The sequence below is a fragment of the Triticum aestivum genome, chromosome 4A (genome assembly GCF_018294505.1).
Source record: "Triticum aestivum cultivar Chinese Spring chromosome 4A, IWGSC CS RefSeq v2.1, whole genome shotgun sequence".
Classification (NCBI taxonomy): domain Eukaryota; kingdom Viridiplantae; phylum Streptophyta; class Magnoliopsida; order Poales; family Poaceae; genus Triticum; species Triticum aestivum.
The window spans coordinates 328,270,825-328,288,558 of NC_057803.1; the positions used below are offsets into that span (position 1 = coordinate 328,270,825).

The 17,734-nt window shown below is 46.1% G+C and overlaps 1 long non-coding RNA gene across 1 annotated transcript; it reads left to right on the plus strand.

Moving 5' to 3' along the window:
* Window positions 1–11,135: 11,135 nt before the first annotated feature.
* Window positions 11,136–14,916, plus strand: LOC123086055 (uncharacterized). Its single transcript, XR_006440342.1, has 5 exons — window positions 11,136–11,552; window positions 11,638–11,731; window positions 11,822–14,303; window positions 14,366–14,497; window positions 14,587–14,916. It is a non-coding gene; the product is annotated as an uncharacterized lncRNA (long non-coding RNA).
* The last annotated feature ends 2,818 nt before the right edge of the window (window positions 14,917–17,734 follow it).

Here is a 17,734-nt window from a genome sequence, read left to right on the forward strand (position 1 = left end):
CGCCACGCCGCCCATCGCCGACCGGCCGCGCCGTCGCCGTCCCCCTCCTTAGATCCGGCCGGCCCCCCTCCTTCTGCAAGTCCGGTGAGCTCAAAGCTCCGGCCGGCGATCCTCGTCATCCGTGCAACTACAGTAGATCTGGATCTGAGATCCGTTCGGGTTGACTTTTATCCCCAAAACCCTAGTTCATATGCCCTTGTTCATCGTGCTATAACTTTGCATCTGTAACTCTGTTTTGGGCATATAGCATATCAAAATGTTCGCCTCAGAGAGTACATCATTTCATTCCATTGCATCATTTTCTTTTGAGTTCATCTTGATGCCCGAAATGCAGTTAGAGGAGAGCTACTTGAGTGAATTGTCAGATCTGCTGCTCCATTTAGTTATTTGTCATTTTTGCCATGATTATTGTGTGCATGATATGCCCATGAGCTCTACATATGTTTTGTTAAGGGTTTTGCCATCTTTCCAGAGGTGCAACCCATGTATTTTTGTGATGTGTGTGGTGACTAGCACAAGCTTGCAAAGTGAGGCACTTGGTAATGTTGATTTCAGGAACTTAGCAATTCCACTAAGTCCTTGAGCTGTTTATCTCATGTTGCCATATGTTCATGTTGTTTCCTAGTGATCTGTGCCTCTTTTGAGGATGATCAGTAGGGATGTTTTGTTAATCTTGTAGTGCTCTATCCATCCATTTCTTTGTTTGTAATTATGGAGCACCCTAGCTTGAGTCAATCGAGCTCTACTTTTGCTACTTCATGAATCTAGGCAGATTTTCTACTTGTTAGCGATTTTGCCAAGGATGTTGTAGTTGATCCGTGCATGCTATGCTATTGTTCTTGCCATGTCTAGCTTGCATTTTGTGTATTCTTGATGGGTGTATGCTTAGCTTGTCATGACTTGCTCTGTAGTGAGTGCATCGAGCTCGTAAACATGCCTACTTGATATCTGTTTCAGCATGCTCCATGCCATATTTGAATTGCTTGCCATTTCCAAACCGTAACTCCAATTCCGGCGTTATTTATATCGTTTTCAAGCGATTTCATCTCATCTTTCCAGTGGCACACTTGGATTCCCAAGTTGAGGCCAGGTTCATGCATCCCTTGTCAAATCTTGCATATGCATCCCGCATCGCATCCCGCATAGCATACCATCCTTGCATCATATTGTTTGATCCTTGCACATGGTTGATTGTGTCCTTGTTGCTTGTTTGTCTTGTTTGGGTAGAGCCGGGAGACGAGTTCGCTAACGAGGAGCCCGTTGAGTTTGCTTTCGAGGATCCAGTCAACTCTGACAACTTTGCAGGCAAGATGATCATACCCTCGAAATCACTACTATCTTTGCTTTGCTAGATGCTCGCTCTTTTGCTATGCCAATGCTACGATGCCTACCACTTGCTTCCAAGCCTCCCAAAATGCCATGTCAAACCTCTAACCCACCATGTCCTAGCAAACCGTTGATTGGCTATGTTACCGCTTTGCTCAGCCCCTCTTATAGCGTCGCTAGTTGCAGGTGAAGATTGGAGGTCATTCCTTTTTGGAACATTATTTACTTGTTGGGATACCATTATATTATCTTGTTATCTTAATGCATCTATATACTTGGTAAAGGGTGGAAGGCTCGGCCTCTCGCCTAGTGTTTTGTTCCACTCTTTCCGCCCTAGTTTCCGTCATATCGGTGGTATGTTCCCGGATTTTGCGTTCCTTACGTGGTTGGGTTATAATGGGAACCCCTTGACAGTCCGTTTTGAATAAAACTCCTCCAGTAATGCCCAACCTTGGTTTTACCATTTGCCACCTAGCCTTTTCCCTTGGGTTTCGCGGACTCAAGGGTCATCTTATTTTAAACCTCCTCGGGTCAGTGCTCCTCTGAGTGTTGGTACAACCTAGAGCATCGTGCGGGGCCGTCCCTCGGCAACTTGGCTTACGTTGGCTCCCGTACGCTTAGCTTATCCGGTGTGCCCTGAGAACGAGATATGTGCAGCTCCTATCGGGATTTGTCGGCACAGCGGGTGGTGTTGCTGGACTTGTTTTACCATTGTCGGAGTTGTCTTAAAGAACCGGGATACCGAGTCTGAGCAGAACGTCTCGGGAGGAGGTCTATTCCTTCGTTGACCTCGAGAGCTTGTCATGGGCTAAGTTGGGACTCCCCTGCAGGGATTTGAACTTTCGAAAGCCGTGCCCGCGGTTATGGGCAGATAGGAATTTGTTAATGTCCGGTTGTAGATAACTTAAACCTTAACTTAATTAAAATGAATCAACTGAGTGAGTTACCGTGATGGTCTCTTCTCGGTGGAGTCCGGGAAGTGAACACGGTGTTGGAGTAATGATTGCGCAGGTTGCCCTCTAGTTTCTCGCTCGCACTTTGCCTTCTCTTCTCGCTCTCTTTTGCGAACAGTATAGCCACCATATATGCTAGTCACTTGCTGCAGCTCCACTTTTATTTACCTTGCCTTACCTATGAGCTTAAATAGTCTTGATCGCGAGGGTGCGAGATTGCTGAGTCCCTGTGGCTCATAGATTACTATTACACCAGATGCAGGGCCTGATGATTCCGCTCCAGGTGACGCGCTTGAGCTCAAGTGGGAGTTCGACGAGGACTCTCAACGTTACTATGTTTCCTTTCCTGATGATCAGTAGTGGTGCCCAGTTGGGGTGATCAGGACCGTGTCGCTTGTTGGGTTATCTTTTATTTTGGCACCGTAGTCGGGCCATGAGTGTTTGGATGATGTAATGTTATTTATGTACTTGATTGACGTGGCGAGTGTAAGCCAACTATGTTATCTCCCCTTTTATTATCTATATATTACATGGGATGTTGTGATGATTGCCTAACTTGCGACATTGCTTTCAATGTGGTTATGCCTCTAAGTCGTGCCTCGACACGTGGGAGATATAGCCATATCGAGGGCGTTACACGTCCCGACTGGGCTCCACTACTGATCAACTGGAAACGGAACAACACAAAGAACGGGATCTTCATCGGGCTCCTCCTTGAGCTTGGTTGCGTCCTCTGCACGGTTCAACGGCACCTGCAAGCTAGTTTTGAAGTATCTGTGAGTCACGGGGACTCAGCAATCTCGCACTCTCACGATCAAGGCTATTTAAGCTTATAGGAAGGGTAAAAGGTATGAGGTGGAGCTGCAGCAAGCGACTAGCATATTTGGTGGCTAACATACGCAAATGAGAGAGAGAAGAGAAGGCAAAAGCACGGTCGAACAACTATGGTCAAGAAGTGATCCTAGAACAACCTATGTCAAGCATTACTCCAACACCGTGTTCACTTCCCGAACTCCGCCGGGAAGAGACCATCACGGTTACACACGCGGTTGATGTATTTTAATTAAGGTCAAGTTCAGGTTTTCTACAACCGGACATTAACAAATTCCCATCTGCCCATAACCGTGGGCACGGCTTTCGAAAGTTCAAATCCCTGCATGGGTGTCCCAACTTAGCCCATCACAAGCTCTCACGGTCAACGAAGGATATTCCTTCTCCCAAGACAATCCGATCAGACTCGGCATCCCGGTTACAAGACATCCTCGACAATGGTAAAACAAGTCCAGCAACACCGCCTGAATGTGCCGATAAATCCCGATAGGAGCTGCACATATCTCGTTCTCAGGGCACACTCAGATGAGACATCCTACAAGTAAAACCAACCCTCAAGTTGCCCCGAGGTGGCCCCGCAGTCTACTCGGTCAGACCAACACTCAGAGGAGCACTGGCCCAGGGGGGTTTAAAATAAATATGACCCTTGAGTCTGCAGAACCCAAGGGAAAGAAAAGGCTAGGTGTCGAATGGTAAAACCAAGGTTGGGCATTGCTGGAGGAGTTTTATTCAAGGCGAACTGTCAAGGGGTTCCCATTATAACCCAACCGCATAAGGAACGCAAAATCCGGGAACATAACACCGACATGATGGAAACTAGGGCGGCAAGAGTGGAACAAAACACCAGGCATAAGGCCGAGCTTTCCACCCTTTACCAAGTATATAGATGCATTAATTAAATAAGAGGTATTCTGATATCCCAAACAAATAATCATGTTCCAAACAAGGAACAACATAGCCATGTTCCAACAAGGAACAAACTTCATCTTCACCTGCAACTAACAACGCTATAAGAGGGGCTGAGCAAAGCGGTAACATAGCCAAACAACGGTTTGCTAGGACAAGGTGGGTTAGAGGCTTGGTTCGACAATATAGGAGGCATGATAAGCAAGTGGTAGGTATCGCAGCATAGGCATAGCAAAAGAGCGCGCATCTAGCAAGCAAAGATAGAAGTGATTTCGAGGGTATGGTCATCTTGCCTGAGATCCCGCAAGGAAGAAGAACGAGTCCATGAAGAAGACAAACGGGCGTAGTCAAACGAATCCTCACAACTCCGGAACGAAACCGAAGCTAACGCGAGAAGCAACCCAGAAAGAAGCAAACACCATAGTAAACAACCATCACATAATCATGGCATGATGCACAACCAAGTATGATACATGTCCGGTTTAAATATGCATGGCATGGCAAAGTGCACAAACAATACTACAAATTAAGTGGAGCTCAACTTGCACCGAGTTGCATGTTGAAGAAACACCACATTCAAGTTATTTAGTTCGATCTCGTTTATGTACCCAACAATATTAAATGTTGTTAAACATGGCAAGAGGGTGAAGCAAATGAAAACTACCTATCTAGGCAAGTTTAAATGAGGCCAGAATGACAAACAACAAGTCCGGAAACTCCTCATGTGCAAAATATGGATTTGGTACTGTTCTGCCCTAAACACAATTTTAGAGTTATTAAACATGCAAAGTAAATCCACCATGTTAAACTAGGCATTTTTCTACCCCATTTACATATAAAGATTATTAAATTTGGAGCTACGGTTATTTAGTTATGAATTAAAACATTTTAGCATGGCATAGGAGCAAATTTAAACAAACATCATTTTAAACATTTTAAACATGGGTGAAAGTGACATATTATGAAACTAGACACAATTTTAAGCAAGTTTCATATATTAAGTTTTTACACGTGATGCTTAGCTTGTGAGTTAAAATATGCATGAAGTTCAAGGGTGTTTCTGCAAAACTGGCACTCTCTGGGAAAAAGCTAAATTCACTGGACAGGAAAAAAACATGATGGCCTGGAACTGAATTGGCCCAGCAGCAGGAAAAGAAAGGTGGGGCGCTGGGGGTAGCCTGACCCATGGGCCTTGGCCCGACTCGGTTGAGAGGCTGGGCCGCGGGCGGGGCGCGATGAGGCACGAAGCGAGGCCGGCCCGTGCGAGCGATGCAGTCAACGCGTCGAGTGGAGCGGCGCTTGTCTTTCGATCTAGAGGAAGCAGGGCGCGGCGCTGGTCTCCCTCGCGACAGAGACAGCAGGGACATGGCGAATATACAACGGACGGGGCGCGGCTCGATGAAGAGGAGCAGCAGCGGACACGCCGGCGCTGAGGACTCCGGCGGCGCCGAGGCATTGGGAGACGAGCTGCTCCTGCTCGATGCAGACAGCGGCAGCCAGGGGCGCGAAGGAGGCCGGGAAGACGGGGATGAAAGCCCGGGTGCAGAGGTCGTGAGGTTGTCGGAGCTTGGCGTGGATTCGGACGATGAGGGCAGCGCGGGACTTGACGGAGGAGCTGAAGCAGATTGGCCGGCGGCAGCAAGATGCTTGGAGCTCCATGGCCATGGCAAGGCCTCTGGTCACCTCAGAGGGAGAGAGATTGGGGCATGAGAGAGTGAGATCGGGGAAGGAAGGCAGGGAGGAGACGGGGAGCTGCAGCATGACCTGGTGCTCCGATCGGCGAGGCCAAGGGAGGTAGATGAGGGGGTGGAGACCGGCGGAAGGGATCGGCACGAGGAGTCCGTTTCCAGCGGCAATCCCCTTCTTGGCAGTACCTGTCCATGGCGGGGAGAGACACGGACGTGAGAGAGCGGGATCAAGAGTGGATAACAGAGGAGGCAAGGAAGGAGGGCAGCGTTGGGGACCTACTGGTCATCGGGGCTTGGCGCGCCGACGAGGGAGGAGGTCGGAGGTTGCGATCTGGTTGGGCGGCGCTGAAAGCAAGGTGGAGTTGGTCGGGGCTGCAAGTTGGATATGGCAGGAGAGGAAAACGAGGAGGATTTGGCATGTGGCGGCGCGAGGGGGAAGGATGGGACGGCTCTCCTTGATTTTAGGGTTGGACAATATATATACATCAGGTGGATTAGGTTAGGGATTACCTCATCCCTACGATCGTAATCGGACGATCGCGAATAAAACAGTTACTGAGCCCAATTAACAAAACGGAGATGTTTTGTACATGTTTGGGGATGATCTAGATCCAACGGTGACGACTGTCTGGGTCGGGTCCGGGACAGCTCTCGGACACACGCGCGAGGAGGGCCGCGGGCACTGTGCAAACAGGGGTTAGGCGAACGAGGTCAAGTGTGTGGACTGAGAAGAGAGAGGGGAAAAGCAACCCGACAACCGTTTCCGGAGGCCGGAAACGTCCGACGTTAGACCGGCTATAATGCCGCTATAGTTATCCGTTGGGCCGTCAAACGAACTCCGAATGCGATAAACCTTGGCAGACAGCCTACCTACACTATAATAAGACCGCACGCCAACTTTCAACCCAATCTAAGAACATTTTCCGGCCACTTAAAAATAATATTCGGACGTGTCGCAGGCGCGTGCAAGTGTGTCTGGACTCAGAGCGGACAACGGAAGAAAACGGGGAGGCCGGGACGGATGCAAGTTTTGAAAACATGATGATGCAATGCACATGATGACATGGTAAGATGCAACACGAAAGCAAATGACAAGGCAAAACAGCGAAAAACAGGAGGACACCTGGCACATCGGTCTCGGGGCGTTACAGCGCCCTACCCCCCTGGGCGTGCCCCCTACCTCGTGGGCCCACTGGTGGCCCTCCGATGCCCATCTTCTACTATATGAGGTCTTTCGTCCGAGAAAAAATCATAAGCTAGCTCATGGGACAAAACTCCGCCGCCACGAGGCGGAACCTTGGCGGAACCAATCTAGGGCTCCGGCGGAGCTGTTCTATCGGGGAAACTTCCCCCCGGGAGGGGAAATCATTACCATCGTCATCACCAATGATCCTCTCATCGGGAGGGGGTCAATCTCCATCAACATCTTCACCAGCACCATCTCATCTCAAACCCTAGTTCATCTCTTGTATCCAATCTTTGTATCCAAACTTCATATTGGTACCTGTGGGTTGCTAGTAGTGTTGATTACTCCTTGTAGTTAATGCTAGTTGGTTTACTTGGTGGAAGACAATATGTTCAGATCCATTATGCATATTAATACCCCTATGATTATGAACATGAATATGCTTTGTGAGTAGTTACGTTTGTTCCTGAGGACATGGGAGAAGTCTTGCTATAAGTAGTCATGTGAATTTGGTATTCGTTCGATATTTTGATGAGATGTATGTTGTCATCCCTCTAGTGGTGTCATGTGAACGTCGACTACATGACACTTCACCATTGTTTGGGCCTAGAGGGAGGCATTGGGAAGTAATAAGTAGATGATGGGTTGCTAGAGTGACAGAAGCTTAAACCCTAGTTTATGTGTTGCTTCGTAAGGGGCTGATTTGGATCCATATGTTTCGTGCTATGGTTATGTTTACTTTAATACTTCTGTTGTAGTTGCAGATGCTTGCAATAGGGGTTAATCATAAGTGGGATGCTTGTCCAAGTAAGGGCAGTACCCAAGCACTGGTCCACCCACATATCAAATTATCAAAGTACCGAACGCGAATCATATGAACGTGATGAAAACTAGCTTGATGATAATTCCCATGTGTCCTCGGGAGCGCTTTCGTTTATATAAGAGTTTGTCCAGGCTTGTGCTTTGCTACAAAAAGGATTAGGCCATCTTGCCGCACCTTATTTTACTTGCATTACTTGTTACTCGTTACAAATTACCTTATCACAAAACTATCTGTTACCGATAATTTTAGTGCTTGCAAGAATACCTTGCTGAAAACCGCTTATCATTTCCTTCCATTCCTTGTTGGGTTCGACACTCTTACTTATCGAAAAGGCTACGATAGATCCCCTACACTTGTGGGTCATCAGTCATCACCTACTGCATGGTAAGAACTTGTAAGACTTTGATATTTGCTATACTGTGAGCGTCTTACCACCACATCCCAGTAGTTCATAGGAACAATATTTTTTGGATTTTGTTTCTTATTTCTACTAATCACGACAAGATCCAGAGTTAATTCAAGGGCTTTGTCGATTGTGGAAGATGTGCCACCATCTAAGCAAATACCACAACCGTCACGAGAGGTGCACAAACATCCAAATGCACATGATCGGATTAATATTTTTATACCATCATTTAATGGCCATTTTAGACCTGCTTTATATATTGAATGGGACTTCGACATAAATAATATTTTTGCTTCCCATAATTTTGCTGAACGTAAAAAAGTTAAGGTCACAGTTGGTTCATTCACTGGTTATGCTTCAATTTGGTCGAGCGAATACTGTCGGTTACACCCTGATTATATACCTACTACTTGGGATGATTTGAAACTTGCAATGAGACATACTTTCGTCCCCTCTTATTATACTCGTGACATGATTAAAAAGTTACAACATTTAAAACAAGGTAGTGACACTGTAACAAAATATTATGATGATTTACAAACTATGTTGTTGCTTTCCTCTTTAGAAGAAAGTGAAGAAGATTTTATGGATATATTTTGGGGAGGATTAAATCATGACATTCAGGAGATAATAATTCATGAAAAGTGTTATCATATGGATCATTTGTTTCGTCTTGCTTGCAAAGCTGAACAGGAGATAACAAGATGTGTTGCCCAGAAGACAAACAAGCGGAAGGTGCAAATCCCAAGAGTTGCAACGGTTGTTCCTTCCACCACTACGCCTACTATGACAACAACATCTGTTCGTGTGAGCACTACATCACCTCCACCACGTGACCTGTTGACACCTAGAGTACCTACATCATATGAGTTGACCCTAAGAGGTAATGATAAAGATATTAATGTTCCAACTCCACATGAGTATGATGAATGTCTTGTCAATTTAAATGCACCATGTGATGAGCCACTCACTACTTTGATCACACCATCTATTTTAGAGGATTATGTTCATGATTTGACTTCGCCATGTGATCAAACACATGCAATAACAACAATTTTTGGTGCACCCATTGAATTAACTCTTGATGCGAAAGAACCATGTGAATCAATGAATAACTCTGATTTGGATCAAATACATTTGAAAATAATTATGCCAATGTTTAACCATTTTTATATAACCTCCAATCGTGATAATGATCCCGTTTCGAATAACTTGTTGCATCTTTCCTTATTTAAGCATGTTGTAGCATGTCATTTTGAAATAATTAAAGTTTATTCATTAATGTTGGGATGGTTTATGATAAGCATTGCCAATCTTTCGATATAAATAAGAGCTTCACTTATATATGCAAACTGAGTTGCAATATTTTCATGCCTTTGACTTCTTATGATAATATATTGGCTTTATAATTCATGACATTTGAAGAGTACTCTTGTATACATGTGGCACTTGTGCCACAACTGAGATCAGTGAAAATGAATGACATATACATATACAACATGTACACCCTTGTCTCTTTTGTTAGCCACATTTCAGATTAAGCAACGCTGATGACGACTTCGTTTTCAAGAAGGGAGGATGATGAGGACATGGCTACAACAGTTACACCCACAACCCCTGCTACTATACCTATTGGACCAATTACTAGAGCTCGCACACGCTAATTAAATTATCAGATACTTTTGTTTCTTGGTAATTTTTCTAATGTTTATGAGAATATGATGCTGCCTAACTTGGATGCATTTGTGTCGATGACAATTGAAGGGCCTAGCATGGACCAGAAGGATAAACATTAGAGCATGATCAAGCATCGAGATGAAGGTGCACGCGAAGGGAACAAGAACGGAATTTCCAGTGAAGATTTCTGCACTTTGAAGCCACCGTGACATACAAGAAGATGGACAAAATATATAAGATGCCCGTTCATAAAATTCGTCCATAGTTTATTATAGGTGCTGCGTCACCTTATTTTTGGATGAGACCCATGTAATTTCGAAATACCTCTTATTAAGCTATCTTTAGAGTCCGTATTGTAGGGGAAACAACTCAGGAGGTGTTTTAGTCCCACCTTGTCAAGGGTGGACAAAATCCCCTCTTTTTCCCCCTATATATACAACCCTTAAGGCACCGTTTAGACTTGGCTTTTGTTTAGATTAAAAGTTCGCCATAACTACAACTTCTCATACTTCATTTGTGTTCAACGACCAGACCAAACCGTCATAGAACCCACCTTGATCAATAAAGTTTTCATCTTATATTAGTAATATCCAGATTGCAATCTTAGTTTCTTGCTTGTTCTTCGTTTGCTTGCAGGAAACAGGCCCTCGTGGTCAGGTTGATCGTGCTTCGGCATGGTCAATAACCCCTCGGAAGTTGGTTTAGCGATTGCTAAGACGCGGCTTCTCGCACGTTCGTAGTCGGGTCATCATGGTCAACTCCCACAGAAAAAATAGCCATCTCATTGAAACATCGTCTCCGTTCCAGTTTTTTTCCGTCCCATCTCCCAATTTCGCTGGTTTTTTCATAGGTTTTTTCGTGGATTTTTCTTCGTCCCCCCCCCCCACTTCAGCGGTTTATTTTCGCGTCACCCTCTCACACAATGAAAAAAATCTGAACATATCAGAATTTTCCATACTGGCGCAAATTATTTAGTAATGTAGAATCAATCAAGATCAATCTCTAAAGATCAAATCTAATCTCTACTCCTAATGGAGTAGTTGGTAGTCTCCGTTTCGGGTTTTTTCGTCCCACCTCCCAATTTCGCCGGTTTTTTCATAGGTTTTTTTCGTAGATTTTTTCGTCCCCTCCCCCACTTCATCGGTTTATTTTCGCGTCACCCTCTCACACAATGAAAGAAATTTGAACATATCAAAATTTTTCATGCTGCGCAAATTATTTAGTAATGTAGAATCAATCACGATCAATCTCTAAAGATCAAATCTAAATTAATTAACATTATCTTAAATCGCTCAATCACATTAATTAGAAGACAAATAATCTCTATCTCTACTACCTAAAACAACCATAGGATCCGTCTCCCGTCTTATGCCGTCGATTTTCGTCGCTCTCCTCTCCCACACCTGTTAACACCAGAAAAAACACTCAACCGCCGAGGAGCCCACCCGACCTATCTCTCTTCTAGCCCTACCTCTCTCCTAATCTGGGCATCGACGATCGACATAGCAGATAACACTCAACATCGCCCACCCCCTCTCTTCCCATCTCGCGGGAAGCAGAGGAGACCGGCCTCTTCCAGATCGGCCCCGGGGTCACCGACGCGGACGACCGAGGGACTCGGCGCTGCCGGTCGGAGCTACATCGCCCACGATGTCGAGTAGGGCATGTGCAAGAGCTCTTGGCCTTCTGGGGCTGCCGCCGCATGACTTGTATCGTCAGGCCGTCATGGTGTCGGCCAGCCGCCGGCTACACACGGGTCCTCTCCCTCTCCCTCTCAGTGTGTATTCCCCTTCCTCTTCCCCCAAATTAAGACTGCTATGTTGCCTATTGTTGTGCTTCAGGTCTTCAGGTCGGCAGCGGCAACTTGGGACTTGGAGAGTAGCTTTTTGTGGTAGGGCATGCACAAGAGGCGTGACCTGCTGGTAGCTGTCCAGGGTATGCGATTCCAACCATCCAACTTTTTTTTGTCCTTGAGCAGGTGCTCCAGACGCCCTTTTGAGTTTCTGAGCATGTCTTAGCCTACAGATTCGTCTACACGGGCCACTGAAGCAGGGAATTCAGGCCAGGGGATCAATTTGTAATCACGGTTAAACAAATTATAATCAAGATCTTAACAGGCTAACTGAATTCGATTGGGCCATCATCACAAGCATGTCCGCAACTAGACCTCAATGGCTCCAACAGTATGGACCTGTAGGTATTTGATGTTTTGATCTACCAGTTTATGCATTCAGGTATAACTTAGGCTAAGCAATACTACTTTCATTGGGTTTTCAGTACTTGTATTTAATGTGCGTACAGAGATTCCGAAATAGCTATTTCCATATTTGATTGTTCTGAATGAATAGTGCCTGCAAAACTTGCACCATGCTACTAAAATGTTTGCAACATATGGACACGGATTTTGAGGACATGCGGCCACCCGCTGCCGTTATCTCATGCGTCGGCAGCGCGTCGTGATCGATAGCTAATATAGCATCTTGCCTCCCAACTTGCAATACTACACAGTGCTAATTTCTTATGAAATGGGAATACGCCTGTTATACCCTCACGCGTGTGGGCACGCGTGTGGGCCCGCACACATTTATCATAGTAGGAATACATCCTTGTCCGTTAGTGATTCATCCTGCGAGGGACGCCCGTCCGGGGTGGGTCATAACTGCTCCGCTGCAGTGCGTGTTAATTGAAGTAATCAATTCATGATGGGTGTCGTTATTCGGTTCAGGGGAGCTGGGCAATGGCTTCAATTGGGCAATTTATGGCATACACTGCTGTTTGGTGTACACACAGGCACAGTTACACTCGATGTATTTGCACACGTTTTGTGATTAGAGACGGGCTAATTGCAGCAGGGGCGTCGGTCCACAAAGGTGGCTAAATAATTTATTGATAGACCAGCTCGCAGCCTGCATGAGCAAGCTAAACGTACTGGGTGATACATGCAGCTCGGCCAGCAAAAAGTAGAACATATGAAAAAAACAGCAGTCCCTACGCAGAGGGGATAAGCTATGTAGTTCTGAGGAGGCAGCTCATGGCCAAGGCCATGCGCGGGATGCATGAAGTGCACTGAGCAGAAGAAGATGAACACATGTATGACTACGACGCTTCCTACGCAGCCGGAATGATACTTTAGGGCTTGTGGGGGAAGATAGTGACCATGACCATCAAGTTCGCGAGGCACAACATGAAAATGTTCTTTAGCAATGACTGGTTCTGCTCGAGAAGTGTGACATAGCGATGGACCGACGCGTGTGAAATCAGATGTCTCCACCGCACGCTGAAGTACTGCATGTACTCGTTCTCCCATTTTTAAAAACTGCACCCTCCATGCTGCAGCAGAAAGAAAGATTAGCACGCCATGGAGAAGAAGGCATGAAAAGATTTAGAAAAACTTACCCCATGATGTTCGCACTTGTAGAAGTGCCTCCCCGGGTTTAGTTCAGCCCCGAAGACAAACCAGAGCACGTAGTCAGCGTTGCATTCGGGGCAACGGATGAGAGGGAGTGGAGGCATCCGATTGCTCGTGTGGTGGAATGGACGTGGTGTTGAACTACTATGGGACATGGACGAACGCATGATTTGCAAGCCCAGCTAAGCTGTGAGGAATGGAGAAGGGGAGCAGCTTCGAATGGCCTTGTCCCACGCAATAAATGTCTTTGCGCATCTCGTTCCCGCTTGGTGCAGCTAGCCGTTGTCACTACATGCTGTCATTTGGGCCTTTACTATGGCGCGCAGACACGAATACGAGCGTTATACCAGCTGATGTAAGCTGCTAGGGAAAATTATACGACAATGTTGTATTGCGCTAGCACGAATCGCGTGGAGACGAGTGGTGCAGATAACGACCTCGCGTGGCCGCATGTGCACACGCAATTTATCATATACTTATTTCTTAGATAAAACAAATGTTGGGCGTACATTGGATTGTATAGTGGCTAGCACGTGAGGTAATAACAATTCTACCTTAATATCGGCCCATACGTATAGTTTCAAGATGAGTTAATTACACCTGGGGTACATAAACTTTCGCGGCGGTAACGGATTCATACACAAACAAAAAAACCCCATAAAAGTCATACATTAACTCTGATGCGGATTCGTTTAGCTACAAAATGCATGCAAAGTGGACAGATGGGCTGCCACGCACGCAATGGGGTCGGCCGTGTATGCATTTGTATCTTTGTAGTTACCCCCCTCAGTTTACTGAGATTTAACCCGTGGCCATTCTCTCTGTATCCCAATCCCCTTCTTCAAATCCCTAGCTGCGAAGGCGACGCGGCCGGCCCGGTCGTGCACCATGGAGAGACGATGCGGTCGTGCGCCATGGAGAGGCGTTGGGAACAACATCTTCAACCAAGCCGGTGGCTCTGTCAACGGCGGCTTGGACCAAACCGATGGCGGCTCTGTCAACCAAGGCGGCGGCGGCGGCTCTGGCACCGGATGCGACATGGATGGCGAGTGGATAGTCACATTAGAGCTTAGTTTTGGCTCCAAAAAAGCGATGAAGGTATGTTCTTTCCTCGATTTCTTGTTGTATTTCTTTTTTTTGATTTCACTTTGGAATTTTAGGGGGCATGCGGAATTAGGGTTTCCAATGAAGGATTTGGTGCGGCTGAATGTGGGTGCAAATTGACGCCAGTTATTAGGGTTTGCAATGAAGGATTTGATGCAGGCCGACGATTTCTGAGTTGTCCATACGAGGTATGAGATAAGTTTTTTATTTGTTTCACTGAATTTTGCACCGTATGACAATTTTGACTGGATGTGTTTCTGTAATTTGAAATGTACAGGGGTTAAACTCCTGTGGGTATTTGAGGTGGATGGATGATGCATGGCAGGGGCAGATCAAGGGTGGTAATTGGAAAGCTTGCAAATGACAACTAGAAGCTACAAAATGCTTTGCTTGACAAGGAACAAGACATTCAGAGGATGAAGAAAGAGAGGAATAAATTAGATGATCAGAGAAAAAATAGGGAAAATTAGATTTGTTTCTAGTACTTGTTGTTCTTGCAAGTGTAGTGATTTATGCTCTAGTTGCATTGGTTAGTAGGGGATTTGTGTGAGGATTTCAAGTATGTGTGACTATATGATGAACAAGTTTTTCAAGTTTGAAAATTTTCATGCCCAGTTATTTGTCTTTCTTAATCTGCAAATTTGACAAGTTATGTTATCCAACACAGAAATTCAGACAAATAAACTCTCAAATGCAAAATAAGTAGAACACTGAAGAAATTCACTGGATTGACATTGAATTTCTCTGAAGAAGTTCAGTACAGAGTACAACAATGATTAACACGAACTGAGTAGAACAAAGTTGACTTGATTAACACAAACTGACTTGAGCATTAGAAGATAACAGCACAAACTAACTTGGGCAATAACACAAACTAACTTGGGATAAACTGGAGAACTCAGAACTTTCTGAAACTCTCATCACTGCAACAAGAACAGAGTTCTGAAACTCTGAACTTTCTGAACCTCTAGTCCTCGTCGGACGATAGGTCGATGTACTCCATGACCAGGCGGCTGCAGCTTGGCTCCGGACCATGGCTGACATGCGCTGGTGCCTTCTCCGTGGCTGCAGCCTGCCTCCGGACCATGGCGTCGCGCGCCGCACTGTGGTGTGCGACGGCCTGCCGCACTCTAGCTGCGTCTGATGCCTAAACATCTGCGTGGAGCCCCAGGACTGCTTGGCGCTCGTCGGCGGTGAACATGCGAGTGGATTCTTCCCTCACCGCGGTGTCATTGGAGATGGCAACGACACATCTGTCGATGGCCGCTTGCAGGTCACGGCTGGCGTGTTCCCTGCGGACTGTGCCGTACGAATTCAGCAGGGCAGTCTACTGATCAACGGCGGGCACCACGGCTGGGAGCGGCTGCTGCTCGGGTTGGAGGGGAGCGTGCTCCCATGGCTCCCATGGCTCGGGCTGGAGGGGAGCGTGCTCCCATGGCTCCCATGGCTCGGGCTCGGGCGTGGTAGGAGAGGGATTGGGCGGCAGAGCAGGGGTGGAAGAGGAACGGGGACGCGCAACGTGATCCCATGTCCCGGTGATTGTTACCCAGGTGGTGATGAGCTTGCGCACCATGTCAGTGGACGGAAGTGGCTAGAGTTTGGCCATGGTGACCATGGCTTTTGTAGAGGCCGAGCGGCGATGGCGGGAAGAGGCGAAGGCGAGAAGAGGCGTTGGCGGGAAGCGGCGAAGGCGGGAAGCGATGTTTGCGGGAAGAGGCTAAGGCGGGAAGTGGCGATGGCCCACCGGCGTACGGGCGGTGTCGTGCGCCGCCCTGTTTGGCCAGAGGTGGCAGACGATGCAGTGTCCGTTGATTTCTGATCGGACGACTAGTAAGGTTTAGCAGTATATACAAATTGGAAGATTGGCAGCATATGCTTGATATCCTCTCATAGCCTACTGGTACGACCCCCACTGTCACAAGTACCAGATACTGGGTTCGAGTCCCAGTATCACCCAAATTTTTTTGAACAATTTTTTTTGCAATATTTGAAGTGTAAATAGATAATAGTAGTATCATATTTGTTCTCAATTGTTCTCAATTTTTTTTGCATATTTACTGCAAATGCAAATAGATAATAGCAGTATTATACCTTTTTACTGAAAATTTGAAATGCAAATACAAAAAGCAGAGACAAAGTTGAAGTTATTTTAACTGAAATTTGCAGCCTCATACACAAAACAGATATTTTTTAAATGTACAACTTGGCTCAATATAGCATGACAGATATGGAGATCAACAACATAATCATTGTGCACCATGCATGATAGATATATGACAGGCAAAATGAAGATCCACCATGGCCTAAATGACTACCAGTGCATTACAAAACATGTTTTGTTGCAAGGTTGCAGTTCATACATGAACTGGGACATTTTTGCAGTTCAGCTATGAACTAATTGAGCAACTAAACTAATTTTTTGGAGTGCTAGGGGCATTCTGGGTCACTGGAATCTCCTCATTCAAGTCTGGTATGGCATTCCTTGCTCCATCTTGTCCAAACATCAACTGCCACATAGCTGTATCTTCAACTCTTCTCCCTTCTACACCAGCTCCTCCCCCTGCTGCTTCTGGGCCAGTGCCTCTTCCAGCTCTACCTCCTCTTGCACCAGCTCTTCCACCAGCTCTGCCGCCAGTCCTTCCACCACTTCTTCCACCAGATCTTCCACCACTTCTTGTTTTCTTCACTGCACTGCCTGCATTGGCACTTGTTCCAGGCTCATCTGCATTTGAAAGGTATAGTAACTTAAGAACATGCAAACAGTCAGGACCAACACTTGTGATTTAAGTTAAACAGTCAGTACTTGCATTTGGTACCACTTGTGTTGTTGCCCTTCTCTTGCCTCTGCTTGCCATAGTTGTTCTTCCTCTAACAGTTGCAGTAGTATTTGTTCTTCTCCGTGGAATCAAATCTCTAGCATCAGCTACAAAACTGGATTCCTCTGGGAGAGGTTCAGGTGGCACCATCCTTGTAAGATGAGCCCTCTCCTGCAACATCAAGTGCAACAGTAAGTGAAAACATGCAAACTCATCGTACAAGGCTGCTCCTATTATCCCATTGTGTACATCAAGTAAACATGCAAACATGCAACATCAAGTACCTCTTGTCCCATTGTGTACACCATGCTGCTCCTATCATTGATTGATCCAGCCTATGGTTGATGTGCTGAGGCAGTATATCCTACACATGACAATTAAGTCATACAATGAAGTAAAGTGCAATGAAATTCTGGTAAAATAATGTGCACCAACCTGGAGAATTTCAGGGCATGCAAACTCATCTTCCTCTTCCTCTTCCTCTTCCACTTGTGGATCCTGCATTTTCCTTTCCATGTATTTGCCATGACCCCTTTTGTTGTGATCATCTTTTCCACATACTGAACAGTGCATTGCCACACCCTTTTTATTGAGATAAATTGTGCCATC